We start from the raw sequence: 15,154 nt of genomic DNA on the forward strand, positions 1-15,154 counted from the left end.
CAGATATTTCAAATACCTATGATTTCGTGGGGGTCATAAAATCTTGATTTACAAAGGGGGTCCTTATACACATGGCAAAACATTGGATGACATCCTTCCTGAGATCCTTGGCTGCTCAAGTGTTTAGTCCTCGCTGCATGTACCGCGAAGTATTCATTCAGGGCCTCCTGCTCGGGCACTCCGCGAGCGCTCTGGTACCGCAGGAGAAAGGTGCGACTTTGGCCTCAAGGAGCAATGGACTCTAGAATAAGTGCAGTTCAACACGATACGAGTAGGAAACACATACTGGAGACTTTCTAAGATTTGAGATGAGTCTCTCACTTGATCTTGCCTCGCTGTAAGACAGGACCTCTGACCATCATTTCAGGAAGGTAGGTGACGCTGGGTGGGAAATGAGCCCGGCGGGAGGGAACTCCACCTGACTCCAAAGCCTGAGCTGTCAACACGGAGCAAAGTCGCTCTGATGAGGGGGTATGGAGTGCAGCGGGGGAGCTGATGAAGGAGGGAAGGCTTGCTTGGAGGGAGGCGGGGAAAGCGTCACAGGGCGGAGATGTAAGAGTCATTGAGTGACTGGGGAGCAGTTTGCCGGCAGACGGGCAAGAAGCTCATGCCAAGAAGAAGTGAGAGCCGATGCAAAGCCACACGCGTGAGAAACCCAGGGCTCATCCGGGGAATGCCCAGAGCTGCGTGTGCAGAAACAGGGTGACGAGGTGTGCAGCGAGGCTGAGGAGGAGGGGCCAGATTTTATGACTCAATGCATTCCCGTTCTGCAGACTGGGAGGTCTGCCGTACAGTAGATGCTCCCTATTCCTGGCTGATTAGGACTAGCTGGTGTGCACTGGTCAGTTATGCAGTGTTTACGAGTATTGTCTTCTGGGTGATGCGTTTACCTTGCAAACTACTCTACCTTCACCCTCCGTTGACATCCAAGCCTTTAATGATCATATACTGAACTGCAGCAGGAAACAGCCTCATATACCCCCAAACACGACACATCATAGGCACGACAACCACACAACACGTATGTGTGCCGGTCACTTCCCTGCAGCGGTCGAAGGCGTTTAGAGCCACACGGATGGCTTCGCTGTGAGCCTTGCCTAAGGGTGATGCAGGGTGGAGGCATTTTTTTGTGATAGAAATTTTAGAATTGATGTTTCTGACTTTTTGTACGGTCTCTCTCTCTCTCTTTTTTTTTTTGATGTTACGTGCCCCTAGCAGAAACCGAACCCGGGACTCTCTGGTTCGCTGGCCAACACTCCAACCGCTAAGCCAAACAGGCCAGGGCTGTGCGGTCTCTTTAGCCAGATTGTACAGATTAAGCATGTGCATGCTTGGCCTTGCAGAGGTCTTCCTGAGAAGGCAGTGATGTCCTTTCATTCCTAAAGGCAAGAATAAGCTGAAGCTCAGAGGACTGTTGCTCACCAGAGCAGAATTCTAACTCTGGAATTTACTAGCCGTGGGCCCTTGGGTAAGTCTCTTACCTGCTCCTTACCTCAGTTTTCTCATCTGTAATATGGGAATAATCATGGTATTCATATGAATATTGTTACTATTGTAAATAACATATCACCAGTTACAAAACTAAAGGTTACAACACTACTAGATGCTTTCATTTACAATGGTGCCCGGCAGTCTGTAAGCAGCATTTCACATTTGCTCCTTGTGTGGTGAGGCCCTGTAGAGTGCGCGTGGAACCCAGCCCTCACGCAGCTAGGCCACGCGCTCTGCACCGGATGGGCGAGCAGCCTCGCTCGTGGAGGTCATGAGTTTGCCCTTATCTGCTCTCACCCCTCTGCTGTCTCTATTTCACGGTCACTGAAAAACAGCTGAGAAACAGATATATTGAAAAGCTTTGTTGTATTGGTTGCAAAGCATCCCCAGTCTCCCCGTTTGCGTTTTTAACATCCCCAGCTTTATTACAACACTTGGCCAAGAAGCACACAGTGGAGCAGTCATTCCTGACTATTCTGTGCCATGTCCCTGGTCCTGCTGCTTGTGCACCAATCACCAGAATGGTGGCACTTCCCAAGGGGCACTGATGGCATCTGTTGTCGCGTGGCCACATTTGGTTCCTTCACAGAAAAGCTTGAAACATGCTGACAGCGCCGGCCGGGCTCACCTAGCCATTTCTCCACTGATTTCAAGTACCCAGAAATCTCCAGCGCTGCATGAGCTCATACACCCCCACCACAGTGATGCCCAGTGTTAGCCTCAAAACCAGAATAGCCACCGAACGACACTGGGGTTTCACCGGGAGGTCAAACTGGGCAGTTTTCATTACTACTCTTCTGTCAAGAACAAGGTAATAAATGGATGATTTTTATTCATAGGAGCGGCACAGAACCTTGAAGAAAGCCCTTGATTTGAGCTCAGAAGGCTGAGCTTGGCTCTGGATTTACCCTAGGCAAATCCACCGAACTCTGCTCTTACGGCTAGAATGGGCCTTAGTGGTCAGGATGCGGGTACTGAGGGGTTGAGTTTCAGTGCGCTGCCAAGCATAACCGAGTTAGGAGCAGAGGCAGACTCTCACCCTTGGCTCCTGGACCAGGGCTCCAGGAGAGCCACAGACCCTAAGGAGCCGTGATGAGGGATGAGTGATCTTTCCAGATAAATGGTAACATGCACACTATTGAACACGTTAAGTACAAAGTCCGCGTATAAAGTTTCCGTGGTAATTCAATCCTTATGTTTCTGGGTCATGTGGAGTTAACTCATCTAAATGCTATTCTTTTGAGAGCTGTTGATGTCCAAAGTACCCTTTAAACTTGGTTCTTTACATAAGTCTTTTCTTCTATTTGGTGTGCGTGTGCGTGTGTGTGTGTATGTGTGTGTGTGTGTGTGTATGGTGCAGAAATAGGAAGTTCTTCTCTAGGAAAATACACATTTGAATGCCAGACAATTTTAAATCTTCTTGCAGATTTAACACCTGCCAAATCTGAGTTAGTTCTAATCTTCTATTTAAAAATAAAGGGGATTTATTGTTTCCAACTCCAACCCTAATTATTGTAAGCTGCAATAAACAAAGACTAGTTTGAGTCATTCGAGTGAGTATTCCATTTGACTGTAATGTCATAAGGATGTTGGAATGGGGTAGGTGGGCATCAGCATCATTATTCTATTTTCTATAGGTCAAGGTAGAGACCTACAGGATTTGCTCTTTTTATGTTTTACGAAGGGTCCATTCAGTGAGATATGACATGTGATCACTGAATGACTGCGGCTAGGAGAGGGATGCTCTGGTGGGTGGCTCAGTGGAGATGAAGCGCATGGGGCGGCCTATGTAGCCTGTACCTCGGAGAGCCTTAGCTAAAGGGGATGGGGACAGAGACACTAGGATGGTGCAGGGCACCTGGTGATTATAGTCTTAGCCTTGTTCTGAGGAAGAAGAAAGACATGATTAACAGCCATGTGGCATTTATAAAACACTGTTCTCAGAGCTTAAACTAGTTACAGAAACAGGGCTTGGCATCCCAGCGCCCTCTAGTAAGCCAGGTTGCCTCCAGAAATGAGTTCAGAAATCTCGGTGTTTTCCACTCTCAGATGCTCAGATGCTTTCTCGGATGCAACTCTTCCACGCCAATTCTGGAAGAACCGACTGAGAATCCAGAGTTTCTCTCGATCTTTGCCACTCAAAGTGTGATGAGCTGTCTAGCAGCATTGGCGACACCTGGGAGCTTCTTAGAAATTCAGACGTTTCGCCCTGGCTGGGTGGCTCAGTTGGTTGGAGCGTCATCCCATGCACCAAAAGGTTGCGGGCTCGATTCCCGGTCAGGGCACATACCTAGGTTGCAGGTTCAATCCAGGTTGCTTATAGGAGGCAACCAATCAATGTCTCTCTCTCAACATATACTCAGGTGAAGATTAAAAAAAAAAAAAGAAATTTCAGAAATTTAGGCCCACTCAGACCTACTGAATCAGAATGTGCATTTAAAGAAGATTCCTGTGATTTATTGGTACATTGAAGTTGGAGAAATATTGTTCTGGAGCAGAGGTAGGCAAACTTTTTCTGCGAAGGATCAGATCGTACATGTTTCAGGCTTTGCACACCCTTACCTCTGTCTCACTACTCGACCTGCCATCCTGCTACAGCACAGGCAGCCACAGGCAGTCCGTGCACACAGGCGGGGCTGTGCCCCGAGCACATTCACAGCCCCGGAGGAGGCCGGACCTGGCGTGTGCTACAGTCCCACGCAGAAAACCAAGTCCCTTCCCTGTGTCCTTCTCTGCCCTTCCATACGCCTCTGCCTTCGGTCATTCACTTCCCCCTTCGTAAATACCTCCCCCTCTTCTCTTGACCCCTTCATTGCCTGGGGAATCCCCCATGTTCAACTGCTCATTTTACATAGCACCTCTTCTCTGGGCTTCCTGTTCTGCGCGTCCTCAGAATTCATTGGTTCTTCTGTTCCAAAGCTCTGTGCATGAACATCCGACGCAGCGCTTCTACTTCACACTGAAACTCTCTTCTCGTCCACTAACCTCCAAGCCACCTAACGTCTGTGTGCACTTATCGGTTGACCTGCCTCCCTCCCCCCCACTAAACGTCATCTCCTGGAGCAGGTGCTGTTGTATTCGTGTTTGCATATCCGGTGCGCAGCACGGTGCCGCTGTGCGTGTTGCATGAATCCTTCCTGTCTGGGGTCTGAACTGGTCTTGCTCTAAGAAAAGCGCTTAGAATAAAAGAGGAAAACGGACAGAGAAGAGCTGCACATTGCGGGTGTGCCAGGTACTGACAGTACGAGATTTCGTCCGCGCACACCTTGGGGAGGCCTGGGTGCAGCGCCCCCGAGGAACCACAGCGCAGGCACCACGGAGAGTCCGGGGCCCTCGATGACTTGGGGAGAGAAGCTGAGCTACAAGAGTCGCAGCACTGGACCAGCCACGGTCTCGATTCACTCATGTTCCGTAGGGGGCTCTCCTTTAGGGACCAAGTACTTACACCCTGTGTCCCCTGCTTCCCTCATGAACCGAGATATTGGGAGAATTAAATAATTAAGAGTTTGCTCCATGTACATGAAATCAGAGGGAGAAGTGAAAAGTTAGGGGAGTGTGTGTGTGTGTATGTGTGTGTACCACCCTTTTCCTAAACCTTTTATTATGGAGATTTTCAAACATCCAGTAAAGGTGGAGTTGATGGTATAAAAAATTCCCACACATCCATCACCTACTTTTAACAACATTTTCCAAGCTTCTTTGTCCACCTCCCTACTTAAAAACAAAACAACAGCAGCAACAAACGTAGGCTATTTGAAAACAAATATAAGCTATCTTGTCAAATACCATAATAAATACTATACTATGCACCTTGAACAGATGAAAAGTTTCCTTTTAAGTACCCCACAGCACCCCATGTGCTCTGAGGGTGGTTGTGAACTGTTGCTTTTTTCGATGAGAGGAAACTGGCTGCACAGAAAGGAGGGGGGGCGGAGGACGGGGGCAGAGGTGGGGCACGCGGAGGAGAGAGGGATGGAGAAGAGGGGGCGGAGGAGAGGGGGGTGGAGGAGAGGGGGATGGAGGCGAGGGGGGCGGAGGAGAGGGGGATAGAGGAGAGGGGGCGGAGGAGAGGGGGCGGAGGAGAGGGGGATGGAGGAGAGGGGGATGGAGGAGAGGGGGGCGGAGGACGGGGGGCAGAGGTGGGGCATGCAGAGGAGAGGGGGCGGAGGACAGGGGGCAGAGGTGGGGGGTGCGGAGGAGAGGGGTGCGGAGGAGAGGGGGCGGAGGTGGGGGGTGCGGAGGTGGGGGTGCGGAGGTGGGGGGTGCAGAGGAGGGGGTGCGGAGGAGAGGGGTGCGGAGGAGAGGGGGCGGAGGACAGGGGGGCGGAGGACAGGGGGGCGGAGGACAGGGGGGCGGAGGACAGGGGCAGAGGTGGGGCGTGCGGAGGAGAGGGGGGCGGAGGATGGGGGGCAGAGGTGAGGCGTGCGGAGGAGAGGGGGGCGGAGGACAGGGGGCAGAGTTGGGGGGCACGGAGGAGAGGGGAATGGAGGAGAGGGGGGCGGAGGAGGGGGAATGGAGGAGAGGGGGATGGAGGAGGGGGGCAGAGGAGGGGGGAATGGAGGAGAGGGGGGCAGAGGAGGGGGAATGGAGGAGAGGGGGACGGAGGAGGGGGGCAGAGGAGGCGGGCGGAGGAGGGGGGATGGAAGAGAGGGGAACAGAGGAGGGGGGATGGAGGAGAGGGGAATGGAAGAGGGGGATGGAGGAGAGTGGGGCGGAGGAGGGGCGACAGAGTGGGGAGCGGGGGGGAGCGGGGGCGGAGGAGGCGGCGTAGGAGGGGGGATGGAAGAGCAGCTCAGGTACGGTTGTGGATGTGCCCTCCCAGACCCCCGAACACAGTGCCCAAGCAGTCAGGCTCCCATGTGTTTCCTGAATGGCATTTTAAACTTTTTAGAGGCTGACATTTTCTAATAAAAATCGCTTTACTAAATCCCTCTCCAAAAGGGGGATGGATAAAATCCCCTTATGAAACATGTACTCAGACATTAAAGAGTCTTCCATGTAGCTGAACTGAATTAGGCTGTACGGCAACAGTCTGAATCAGAGGGGGAGACGCGGAAGAGAAAAGCCTCCAAATGAGGCCCCGTGTCTGAAGTGCAGCCTCAGAGAGCCCCTCGGGGCTGACAGGCACACCCGCGTGTCCCGCCTCAGTCCCCCACATCTCATGGCAGGACCTGTGCACGTGCCCCCTGAGCCGGTCAGGGTTGTGATGCTCGGGAAGCTTTGGCGTTCTCGGTACCCGTTCCTATTCAGCTGCAGTGATCCGCCAGCCCACTGATTGGCTTCCCCTCTTTCATTCTGTCCAACACATTATACCTGTTATGGGCACTTTGCCAGGTGCCACAGGAGCGTAAAACGATCACATATGAAAGGTCATATAAGGTCATGTCCCAGTCACCTTATAACCCTAGCATAGCACCCGCTCATCAGCTTTACAATCTTCTGCGTGTGGACAAGATACACACAGATGCAGGCGACTCTGAAAATAATATGTGCGAGGTACTCCCCAGAGCGAGGCGATGGAAGGAGAAGTTCCCACAGGGATTCGTGCAGGTGGTAAAATTCGAGAATGGAGAGCACGGGAGGCATCGAGGCCCAGAGACTGTTACCAACAAAGGCCCACGTTGGCAGGAAGGAGGAGGACGGCTAGTTTGTTGAGAACGTGGGTGTAGGACTGAAATTCAGACAGAGTTTCAGGGGATGAGACAGGGCTGATCCATTTGGTGGAGACAGCTGATGGAAGGACCTGAATGTCATACCGCATTTGTCCCTCGTTTTCCACGCCCGGAGGAGGCCCTGTCAGCTCCAGGCTGGAGTCTGGACGCTCTGGGTCTCCTGTGGCTGAGTTATCACACCGGAAGGACAGCCATGGGTAGGAGAAAGGTGTGGACAGAGGGGCCAGGGCCTCAGACGAAGAGGGGAGTGTGTTGGACCCTTGCTATTGATTATGAAGTGAATTCATGAGGACAAGTTACCCAAGACCTGGGACTTCACAGTGGGCGAGTTTAGGCTATTCTCTCCTACGAGGGTTTCTGCAAAGCTGATCTACGGATAGAAATGAGGTTCCTGGATTTTGGTGAAGAAACTACTAGAAGAGATTAATTTCTCATTATTCTAAAGGACTGGAATGCTGGGCACGTCTCACACTGTCCTCAGTGTGCTCAAGCTGTTTCTAACTCTGCACGAGCCTCTGGGGGAAAGGCTGGTACGTGGGTGTAAGAAAGAATCGGACGCTTTCCTCTCTTTCCCCTCCCCTCCCCCTCTCGCCGTCCCTTTCCTCCTCTAACCCCCTTGTGTTTCTAGTCAGTGTATCGGTTAAACGCCCAGGTGCTATTGGGGGGGACCAATGAGAAGGTTTTGGTCCACCTGTCTTGGTAGACTGTCGATCGTCTCCCACTCCCACTTCTCGGTTGAGTTTGCCATCTCCAGAAATGTCTTTTCACACAAACATCTTTAGATGTGGGTTCAGATAGCATCGTGAAAAACAAGAAAGAAGAAAGATGGTTATCCTTCCTTCAGGAGCTGCAGAGGTGTGGATGCGTTGGGGGGGGTGGTCCTCCCACGCACATGCACTTCTCATTCCCACTGCGTGTTGTCTGAGATGCGGACATCAGCAGACGCGACGTGTGGCAATGTCAGGAAAACACAGAGGCCTTGGACGGCACTGTCCCATCCCTTCACCCCTCATCCACACACCAGACCTGGACAAGCTCCCCCCGACTTCCTCTCCTCCCTCCAATATTCTGGTTAAATCAAGCAAGAAACAGAAGAGGTGGGGGCATCCCAAATGTGTAGATCTATTTGCCACTTGCAATTCAGGCCACTGTGAGTCCCAAACTCCTACTATTCATAATGACCGTGAGCTCATACTCTGTGAAGAGCTGCTGCACAGGTGTTAGGACGGGGCCGTGACAATGGGCTGGGCCTCTCGAGTCAGGTTCCAAATTCTAATTCTCCCATTTTCTAGTAACTTTACTGCACATTGCATGCATTAACCTCTGGGGCCAATCAGTTGCTCCCTCTGTACCTCAATCTCCTCATCTGTGACACGAGGACAATAACTGAGCCGAAATTATTACTGTTATTCTAAAGGTAAATGAATGAATGCATGTTAAGCACTTAGAAGAGAGTATGGCAAATAAGAAGGGCTCAACAAGTATCCACTAAGTGACTTTTCATGTAATTCTTGTAAGAACCTGACCAGGTAGGCATTGCTTGCAATTATTTCCAGTTTGCAATGAGCCGAGTGAGGTGGGCTCTCCCCTAGACCCTCGAAGCGGCGGGCAGGTGCACGAAGACCCCAGCCGACCCAGAAGGTAAGCTGCCATTGCGGTCAGAGAGCTAGTCACAGGGGTCAGGTGACCTGGACTTGGGTCCTGACCTCAGAACTGAAGAAACCGGGGGGTTTCCAGTACACATTACCAGGCTGGTGGTCAAAAGGGAGCCCTTGCCCAAGCATGTTGCAAAACCCTTGTTGGGAGGCTGATGTTTTTCATCAGTGCCTGAGCAGTTCAGTGGTCTCGCAAATTGCACTGTCCTTAATGAGCTACGTGAGTCCAGACACGCCAGGAAAATTAGGTTGGGTGCCTCTGTCTGGTTGGCACCCTGTCTACTCTGCCCAGAAGGTCTCTCCCCATAGAGGTCATCTGTCATCCTCAGAATTGAGGACACTTAGGTCCAGTTCTCCCTCTGTCTCTGTCTCTCTCTTTCTCTCTGTACAGTCATGCACTGTTCAACAACAGGGATACACGTGAGAAAGGCACTGTTAGGCAATTTCACCATTGTGCAACCATCACAGAGTGTGCTTACGTACACACACCTGGACGGGACAGCCCACTGCACACCTTGGCTCCATCCATGGTGTAGCCTATTGCTCTTAGGCTCCCAACCTGTAGACCATGTTACCTCACTGAGTACTGTAGGCAACTGTAACACACTGGTGAGGGTTTGTATGTCTGAACACCGAAAAGGTGCGAAAGATAAAAACAGCACACCTGCCTCGGCCCTTGCCATGAATGAAGCCTAGAGCTGCAGGGCCAGGAGCTGCTCTGGGTGAGTCCGCCAGGACGCGGTGGGCGAATGTGAAGCCTGGGACATTCCCATAGACTGTGAGCACTGTACACATAGGTGGCACTAGGTGTACAGCACGACACGAGGTTGAAGCATGCACAGGAGAAACCGGTGCAATCAGGAGATGTGGCAAACGGGACACGGATGAGGCGCTGCCCACCTAGCACCGCACTGGGCTTCCTGGCAAACCCACTCTTGCAAGTTGAAGGAGTGCACTCTACTGATGAAGAGTACAGAATAGTAAACACGTAACCCAGTGACATGGCTGTTTATTATCATTATCGCGTAGCGTGACTGCACACAATGGCCTGTGCTATACCTCTACCCGACCGGCAGCACAGCAGGTGTGCACACCAGCACCCCCACAGACATGCGAGTGGCGCTCTGCACTGTGACGCTGTGGCGGCTACAGCATCACTAGGTGGTAGGGGACCACCATGTGTATGCAGCTCGTCCTCGATCGAATCAGGTGGTGCATGAGTGTATCTTTATTTTATATGTATATAAATAATCTGTCTTTATATATATGTTTATATATATTTGTATACATATATGTGTGTGTGTATACATCTGTCTTTCTCTTTCTCGCTCTTCTGCCTCCGTATCTCTATTCCTGTCTCCTGTCTCTCTCCCTCTTTTTCTCTCTCTTTCTCCGCTGCCAGCTGCTAACCAGCAGCTAAGCTCAAGGCTTAGGAAACACAACAGGCAATTGTGGGGAGAGGAGAGGAGGAGAAAGAAAAGCATTTTTCAAAGCGGGGCTCTAACCCTAACCCTTCCTTGGAGAGCTTCGTTTTAGCTCAACAGCAGTGAAAAGCAGCCTCGCCTGGCACCTACAGGCCACTTGACTCCCGGCACATAGCCCGCAGAGCACCTCCCACTTGTCGGTATTTCTTTTCTGTCACCAAAGCACAGTCTCTTCTGAGAAAGGCAACTTGCATACGTGTTTTACTTGCAGAGGAAAGTTAGGCACCTTGACCTTTGTGGACATAAATGGAAAAGTGGAAAGTGTTGAATAGGCCTCCTCGAGGCCTCCCCCCTCCCCCAACCACGTGGCCTGCGTGTGGGAGGAAGAACTGAGCAGGCTGAGCCTCTGAGGCACCGGTTCCTTCTCACAGAGAGAAGGGCGGAGCTGGGCTGCAGGGGAGCTGGGCTGCAGGGGAGAGCTCCTGAAACGTCCTCATTCTCTTCCGGGGAGAGAGGGACTGACAAGAGAATTTCAGAGTTGCATCCAATGGGTCCTTCACCCAGGATGCGGGTGGAGGGGTGGGGAGAGAAGAAGAGGTTGAATCAGCTCACAAGTGAAGTTTAAAATGCAACCAAAACATTTTTGTAACTTCTTTTTTTTTTTAACCAGGAAAAACGCAGCGCCTGAAATCTGCTTGCTCGATACCCAGTTTGTTCTGGATAGAAGGACGTGGAAAGCTTTGAGCCTGTGTTCACAAACACCAACATCGCTTGACTCACTTAGCGGAGCGAAGGGTAAACTCCGCGGTCCTACTTATCATGAGGGTTCTTCCCCTACACTGTGGCTTCGGCTGGATTTGCTGGGTGCTATGCCTATGCATAGATGATATAAAACCTAACTGAAAGAGTTGTGTGTCTCCTCCTTGAATCTCTTTTAGTAAGAGAGGGACCCAGGGCACCCTTCTGCTGTTCCTGTTGGAGGAGGGGGCCTTCCGTAGGGTGAGGAAGAAAAGGAAGGCTGAGAAGTCAAGGATAGAACTAAGGACCCAGGTGTCACATTCTCCCGCTGAACTTCATTGTTGGGCCATGTGCATCCCTTGGGGAATAGAATCATTAGGTTTTTTTAGACGGAGGAGGAAAACATAATATCAAATCTCCCATGCTGAAAACTGATCCTCCAAATCCAACAGGGCCAACGATAATTGTGGGGATAAGGTAACACGTTCTCTGAAAGCGAGGCTGTCCTAGAAGATCAAGAAGTTAAAACCTTCTATTGTGTAGCCATGCAAACTATACTGTTTGACTAGTGCTGCGAGGCAGAGAATGAGGACGCCCTCGCAACGGCTCCGGAAGAGCTGTAGGCTACCGAGCCGCACACTGCCGCTAGGGGGCGCGTACAAAGGTGCTCACTAGGGGCAGTGGAAAGACCAGGGAATTGAAGATGAAAAGAGCTTGGAGAGGAGAAATTGCCTGTACACATGTGGACCCACTGTGCTCCTAGATGGCATTTCAATAATAGCCTCACTCCGGAATCTAGAGAGGCAGCTGCCATGACCTCTCTGGCATTTGTCACATCAGTTTATCAGTAGGAAAGGATATTTTTCTGCTCCTGTGATACCATCATTGTCAAAGGATTTCACCAGTCTGAAACAGTAAGTTTCGTATTAATAACACAATCAGTAGTCATTATCCTCCCTTCTCCCACAAGTTCATTAGCAAGTTGTCCTGTTAGAGTGACCGATTATCCTGCTTTGCCCGGGCCAGTATCTGGGCGAAGTGGGATGAGTTGTTCACCTGGCCGTCCACCTAGTCTCCCCACCCTACCTCTCGCCCTTGTCTTGTTCTCACCAGCATTAATACACAGATAGAGATGAAGAATATTCAATCAAGAACGAAATCAAGAACAACAAGTGCAATTGACTATGAAATGCGAGGTGGTAGACATCAAATCGGAAACCCTTTACGCTGTGGAGGGAGCCCGCAGTGGAAACCAAGAGCTACATGCTGGTCTGACAGCTTCATGTGTATCTCAGGGTCTTTCATCTGCTCTTGGCAAAAGGAAAAAGTTAGCTGAAGGAATTATTACCTAGAATTCAAGACTCAGTGTAATTTCTTTCTTAATTTGGTGGCATTAGATAGACCACATTGGCAGCATCGCTATCACTGGGAATGTGTGGGGCCATTTCCGAGGTGCCACTCCTACCAGCTGTGGGGTATTCTGGGGTGGGACTCAGCACACTGTGCTTGCTCGACCCCTTCAGGCAGCTCTCATGCATGCAGCAAACATTTGAGAAACACTGAATTAAACGTACCCACACCCTATCTTTCTTACTTGTGATTGACACCCAATGGGTTAGTAAGACACACCCAAAGAATTCAGATGTTGAGTCTAGCTTTTATGTTACTCTATGTCAAGGACAGGCAATTGAGAACCTTTGTTATCACAACCAAAGGTAAATATTGCACATGGTACAAGATTCATAACACCTTAGCAACATGCACAACACTCAAACAATGCTGTCCCCTCTGCTCCTCACTTCACCTTGCCCATGTTTGCTCACAAGTCAACCTCATAAATCATGAGTTGCTACAGCACTAACCTTCAAAGTCAACTGGGCTTTTCATTTATTTTAGCATCACAGTGAAGAGATTTTAAAAGCTCAAAAACACAACAACTACTTTTTATAAAGTAGAGAAGCACCAAGCCAATTGCCATCCTATATGAGATGAAATTGTGATTACCCAAATCTGATTCTTCTAACATCATTTAAAAGACATATTTATTTCTTAAGGACAGCTGTCCTTCTGTGGTTAGATTCAGCCTGGGACTCTTGGTCTTTGAATGGGAAGAACTCATTCCAGTCATTTCATAATCTCAAGTCATTACCTTTTTTTCTTTTGTGTTAATAAAACAAGGGTTATCTTAATATGACAGTGTTATGGACTAAATGTTCGTATTCCTCCAAAAATTCCTATGTTGAAGCCCTAACCCCCAATGTGACGGTATTTGAGGTGGGGGGCCTAGGGGAGGTAATCAGGTTTAGATGAGGTCATGAGGGTAGAGCTTGTGATGGGACTGGAGCCTCATAAGGAGGAGAAGAGCAGACAGAGGTCTCTCTTTATCCACCATGTGAGGACGCAGCGAGAAGGTGGCTGTCTGCAGGGCAGGAGGAGAGCTCTCGCCAGGAACCGACTCTGCCGGCACCTGTCTTGAACTTTCAGTCTCCAGAATTGTGAGAAATAAATGTTGTGGTTTAAGCCACTCAGTCCGTGGTATTTCATGATGGCAGCCTGACATGACTACTACATACAGCAAAGATTCCAACTTTATAATTGCCCTTCCTACACGATTGGTTAACAACTCATGCTGACAATTATAAAACTTTAGAGTTCACAAAACCCTTTTGTGGATTACTGCAGGCCCCCATGTAATGGTAAAAATCTGGGGTTCTGGGAGCTTGCTCTTGACACAGCAGGGAAGGGGTGGTGCTAGGGTAGAACCCATGTCTTCCCAAGCAGAGATCATTGTTCTGTCCGCTATTGAAATCGTTGTTTTGATTGCACAGGGGTCTCCCTGGTCACTTCCAGACTTGTCTACATAGAATCTGGTACAAGCTCATTTATAGCCTAGCATGCTCTAATTAACTGGTAATAGAAAATGCACAGAGATATTCTTGTCCCTAGAAGTTTCTCAATTGTCCTGACACATCAGACCAAGTGAAGCCTTCTCAATTTCCTATCTTCCTTGTCTCAAACCCTGCTGACTACAAAAAGTACAGTGCTCTGTGACCCTGTGGTGCGTGATAATACAGCAGAGGTGTTGGCCGAGACATTGTCTGACTTCTCAACAGTTGAGTGATAATGAGTCACTGACAATTCTCCTCATATTTAGGCTTGAAAGGGAGTGAGATGAGGCTCTAGAGCTGTAAGCACCACTGTGACAAGTCACTACTCCGTGTGCCAGTGACCCTGGTAAGGACAGCAGAGATGCATGTCCTCTTTTCTCACAGTCTCCCAGTTCTGTGCTTTCCAGTTGACTTGGGCTGTGACTCCAGGGGTGTTCTTTCTTCCTGGTGTCTCAGAAGGACACCCCAAGCTCAAAGACACACAATTCTGGCTCCAGATTGCCACACGGCTCACCAACGCGGGCCATTGTTGGCAACCTGAACTGACTTCAGAAGTTCTCCCTCTGATGTTTCATCTGGGACACTGAGGTTGGCGCCTTTGTACTCAGTCCCCACAGAAGTCTTTCTCCTTCCACCTTCTCTCCTTCGTCTACACCCTTACACTGCACTGGGATTCACGCTGGTCTCTCTTACTACAATATAAGCTTCTTGCAAGGCACAAAGAATATCTGATTCACCCATAGATTCCTCTCATTTTCACCTCCACCAATATATAAATATTTAACACTTTGCATATATTATACATTAGTATAGATCATATACTAGTATATATATTAACACGTAAAGAATTGTGTATAGCCCTGGCCAGTTTGGCTCAGCGGTTAGAGCGTTGGCCTGCGGTCCGGAGAGACCCAGGTTCGGTTCCCGCTAAGGGCACGTACTTCGGTTGCAGTTTGTCCCCGGCCCTGGTTGGTTGTGCAGGTGGCAGCCACTCGATGTGTCCCTTCACGTCGATGTTTCTCTCTCTCTCTCCCTTCCTCTCTCTCCCTCCCACTCTATCTGTACAAAAAAATGGAAAAATATCCTCGGGTGAGGATAAAAAAAAAAAAGAATTGTGTATATATATAAAGTTTATATAAAGTATATATACAATTTATGTTTACAAATATGTATTTTGTATGTACATAGTATGTATTTTATATTTATTTCAAATGTTAACTAAAAACTGATTTAATCAAAATTAACTGCAGTGATGTAGGGGGTCAGTTTTGGACTCTGGTCAAAAT

The sequence above is a fragment of the Molossus molossus genome, unplaced genomic scaffold (genome assembly GCF_014108415.1).
Source record: "Molossus molossus isolate mMolMol1 unplaced genomic scaffold, mMolMol1.p scaffold_m16_p_12, whole genome shotgun sequence".
NCBI lineage: Eukaryota > Metazoa > Chordata > Mammalia > Chiroptera > Molossidae > Molossus > Molossus molossus.